At 36.2% G+C, this 5,120-nt stretch overlaps 1 protein-coding gene across 4 annotated transcripts in view; it reads right to left on the bottom strand.

Annotated features, from left to right (window-relative positions):
• Positions 1-1,354: 1,354 nt before the first annotated feature.
• The window catches only part of LOC306865757 (calcium/calmodulin-dependent protein kinase type II subunit beta-like), a 72,996-nt gene continuing 69,230 nt past the window's right edge, over positions 1,355-5,120 (bottom strand). For all 4 annotated transcript variants that reach the window (XM_079410531.1, XM_079410533.1, XM_079410532.1 and 1 more), the window contains one exon: positions 1,355-4,945. The gene's annotated coding sequence lies outside the window, so the exon portion shown is untranslated. The remainder of the gene's footprint in view (positions 4,946-5,120) is intronic.

Raw genomic sequence — 5,120 nt, 5'->3', positions numbered from 1 at the left:
ACGAGGTTTTTTCTGCACAATTTGTGTAAAGATCAATACATTACGCAAATATTAGGAAAATGCCATTTGTGACCCTGGACCAGAAAAGCAGTCAAAAGTGTCAATTTTTCAAAATTGAGATTTGTACATCTTCTGAAATCTGAATAAATAAGCTTTCCATTGATGTGTGATTTATTAGGATCAGACAATATTTAGCAGAGATAAATATTTGAAAATCTGGAATCTGAGGGTGCAAATGAATCAACATATTTAAAGAAAATCGCCTTTAAAACTGTCCAAATACGTTCTTAGCAATGCATTTTACTAATCAAAAAATAAGTTTTAATATATTTACGGTAGGAAATGTACAAAATATCTTTATGGGACATGATCTTTACTTAATATCCCAATGATTTTTGGCATAAAAGTACTTAACAGTATCAAATTGGAGGATAGAGTGTCAGTAATGTATAATAATAAGATTAAACACTCAATCTTCAGTTAAAGGCATTTCATTATTGAATTCAGAGATGTCATTGTCTAGCTCAGTTTAGTTTAAATAGTATCTGTGAAATCAAACTGACGATAATCACTAGAAATATTGCTACAAATAGGCTATCCGTGCTACTTGAGACTGGTTTTGTGGTCCAGGCATGAGCAAACCAAATTATATTTTATATATAACTTGATCATTCATTACCATAGTAGGCTGGCTACATATTAAGAACCAAGGTAATACTATTTTGCATAAGTACTGTACTGTACAAAAGGTTTTTGTGCATCTTACACTGCAATTTTGTTCCTGAAAGAAACAAAAATATAGATAAATTAAAGTTCAATATTTCAGTTTCTGGAAGACTTCAGGAAGAACCATGGATGATGACAGAGTTTTTGACCTTTAAACTCTTGGAAAGATCTATTTTGTCCTTATATATAGTATTTCATTTGCCTTTATATAAGTTTGTAAACTAATATAACAACATATGCAATCAAAAACCTGTTTATTAAGACATTTTGTATGCACAAAACTGCATGCTTTAAGTATAACCATAACTTTTCCTTAATGATGAGCATGTAAACAGCCATTGTTGATTCATCTGGCCAGAGTACTGGACAACCTGTGCAAACAACTGTCTATACCATGCATTTACACCACAGTTTCTGCTGAACACAAACCGTTTTTAGTGACTCAGCACTCAAAAGTACACACAGTTGTGAAATAAATTCACATGCTGTTTTCTCATATCTTATCAGCTTCCAGAGACAGCTGGTCATTCAGATAAAGCCTTGTGTGTTTATTAGCGAGATTACTCTGTCAGCAGAAAAGCATTTAGTTCAGTATACAGTTGATATAAAAACCACCACATGGGTTTTTGACAGTCTTTTTATTGATAATACTGATAACATCTTAATACATTTCCTATAGCACACATAGAGAGAAAAATAGGGAGAGCACATTGGAAGAACAGATATAAATATTAATGACAAGAATCAGGAGAAACAAAGATTTCATAATGATCTAATTTCTGAATAAAATTCACATCATCCCATTGCAAGATTTGAGATTATATACAAAATAAAATAAAACCACAACCTCTGCAAAGTTGGAAGAATGATCCTCAGAGAAATGTGAAGCCATTAGACTTAAGCAAAAGATTACAAAAGACATTGGGAGAAAATGTGAATACTACAAATAGCAATTGGTATGATGTTGTAAGAGCAGCAATGCGTCACCACTAGAGAAACACAACACTGATTCCCTCTTTCACATACTGTATGTGTAACACACTCAGAGACACACCAGCTTCCCATTAGTGGCCTGATTCGATTCGATCACCTCAACTGTTTCAACCTACAGGCCATTGTGTTTGGAGAAGAACTCAGTTGATAACAGATTAAACACTTATTTGGTGGTTATTCAGTGTATATACATTTAGGTTTCATTAACACAATTTGTTAGTGCATTAAAAGTAAGTGAATTCTTGGAGATCTTGTAACGTTACGTATTTTTTTCGAACTAGAACACTGTGGAAAAGAGCGCCTCCTAAAGGATTAGACAGCATTTGATTGAAGCACAAAGAAGGGCGTTAATTAAATCACATTGAACAGACATGATTCCAGGTCCCTTTTGTAGACTGGCAGCCAAAGCATGATCCATTCCGTAATTAAAACACATGCATTACATGACCTAGTATGACAGCGGCAAACGCTGCGACTGACCCAAGCTAATAAACTCATTATTTCACATTTTCTATGGGTGCAACCAACACTGCTCAAACAACATCAAATGCCTTTAAAAAAGCATGCCGTACAATCAGAATAGTTGTTTTACCATGATAGTCATCGTCATTATCATCATTTTTAGACAAAAATAGTTATATGCACTTACAAAGCTCAGAAAATAGATAGAATCACCAGCATTCAGTATAAAATAAACAGAATGAAACTAAAAAAGTCACCAAAATGTATTGTGAAGTTCATGCAAATAGTTTCCACTTATAAGATAAGTTAACACTATGCAGCAGTAGTTTTTACAAGATATCTATTTGTTGAGCGGTATTATTTTAAATTATTGTCTGCAATACTAAACACACACATGAGAAAGAAATAACAACACCGGTTCGTCGACATGCGGACTGCTGTATTTGTCACCATTTACATAGAGTTTGAAACTCTCATTAAAGTGAGCATAAAAGTCACATTTCAGAGTAAAACTCAAGGAACAGTTCACCAAAAAATGAAATTTTGTTGAAAATGGTCTCTCCCTCTGGTCATATATCATGCTCATCAATGGATCCTCTGCAGTGAATGGGTGCCGTCAGAATGAGTCCAAACAGCTGATAAATAATATCACAGTAATCCACACCACTCCAGTCCATCAGTTAATGTCTTGTGAAACAAAAAGCTATGCATTTGTAAGAAACAAATCCTTCAAGACATTTTAATTCATTTTTTTACTTTAATCTATTGCTTCTGGCTAAAATAGACTGGAACGATGGATTACTTGTGGATTGTTGTGATGTTTTTATCAGCTGTTTGGACTCTCATTCTGACGGCACCCATTCACTGCAGAGGATCCATTGGTGAGCAAGAGTTGTGATGCTAAATTCTTCAACTCTGTTCTGATGAAGAAACCAACTCATCTACATCTTGGATGGCCTGAGGGGGAGTACATTTTCAGCAAAGCTTTATTTTTGGGTGAACTATTCCTTTAAAATCAACATAAAACACACTGAGCAGCTTCAACAAAGGTCATGTGACTTCAGGTAGCGGCCCACATTCAGTAGGACAGAAATCTTTTGACAGGACGTCAAAAACGAACAGTACCAGTTGTCAGGAAGCTCCCTAATCAATCCAAATAAGACTGTCTTCCAGTTCTGCTAGACAGAAAGACAACGCTTAGAAAAACATCCTTACAAACCCGCCGGAAATTCTCGCTCTGTGCGTTATGGCTTTCAACACTTTAATATAGTGACGATGCTTTCACATTCAGGATATCAGTGCCATTGTATTGTAAAACCACACACACGTACACACACACACTCACACGCTTAAAAAAACACGAAAGAACAAAACTGCCTTAATTACACCACATAAATTATATAGAAAAAGTTCCTGCGTGTACAGAACAAAAAGAAAACAAAGAATGATAGCTGTAGGTGCCTGAGTCGAGGTGATCACAATGTTCCTGTGATGAAGGTAGAAACATGTTAAAATTCACAGGTTTCTGATCACCGTGGGATCCAGAATAGCTATTTGAATCTCAAACACACTTTGCCAGCAAACAGCAGTAAATTAGCTGCTGCTTTACAATAAAGGCCCTTAAAAACAACATGCTGTACTCTCTCCAAACATCCTACAAAATCCCTTGAGAAAAAGAAGACAAGCTTAAACAGACATTCCTAGTCTCACAGACCACCAAAACTCACATAAAACCAGATCAGCATTGATTGTCAATAAGGACACATCAGCTGCTGGTCATCAAGGGCCAATACATGAGATTATTCTTCGATTTAGAGACAAACAGCTCTTTTTGAAGGAAATTCAACTTGGCAACCTGCAGATACATACGAGGCGAATCTCAATGATGTGATGATGTCAGCTGCCTCCAAGAGATCTGATTGGTGACCTGATAATACGAACACTGATCACGGTGACAGAACATCTGCTCGCCACCATATTTGTGAGAACATTGACTATGAGTTTTGAATCTTAAAATCATGTGTGTGCTGCTGCTTTTTCATTTTTAACAGCGAGCTGTGAACTTGAACATATACAGCGCTGCCGAAATAGACTTCAAATGACTTGAACAAACTTTAAATCCATGCTTAAAAAAAGAGAAAAAATAAGTGTTTTAAAACAAAACATCAGTAATTTGACCATCAAATATACAATCTCAAGAACAACAGCAATACTTAGAATCCTGACGGATGTAATAATCATATATAATCAATAGTAGTAACAATAACAACAATACAATAATAATAATAATAATAATAATGATGATATTTTGATTAAAACGTGATCTACTGTATTTGGGAGTACCTGGGCACAGGGGGCATAAGGCCAGTGAAGACGAGCACAAAGGACCGTGGTTAAGAAGGCAATCGTGCGGGTTATTAGAAATCTAGAAGGGAACCTGGAGTCTATGATCGCTCTCGATGATTAATATATGCGGTGCTGCTCTTGCGTCGGTGGTGAGACTTGGCATAAAGACGTTCGGTCGGGAGCGTGCTGGGTGGAGTCGGAGGTGAGGGTGGTTCTGGACGCTGTGTTGAGAGCAGCCCAGCAGGTAGAGAGAGAACTGTCGGTTTGCATGCAGGGGAGGACGGCTGTGTCCAGCGTTGGAAGGCTGGAGGGTTTGGAGCGTTCCGACGCTGGACCTCTGCTGCCGTCCTATCAGTCCTCCCTGTCCTTCACCTCCGTGAAGGGCACTCGCATCTAATGTATCGGTTGAAGGGCCGCTCTGAAATACAAAAACACAGAAACGCTGTTTTTAATCAGCTCTGACTGGATGTTTAATATATATAAAATAAAATATACATATATTTAAAAATATAAAAAAAACTAAAATAACTATTTAAACATTATTTTTTGTTTTTATGAATGTTTATTAATTATATAAATGATTTTTATACAAT

Source organism: Barbus barbus (assembly GCF_936440315.1).
Source record: "Barbus barbus genome assembly, chromosome: 47".
Lineage (NCBI taxonomy): Eukaryota > Metazoa > Chordata > Actinopteri > Cypriniformes > Cyprinidae > Barbus > Barbus barbus.
Note: the sequence above shows the minus strand (reverse complement) of the source record. Positions and strands in the feature narration are given on the sequence as shown.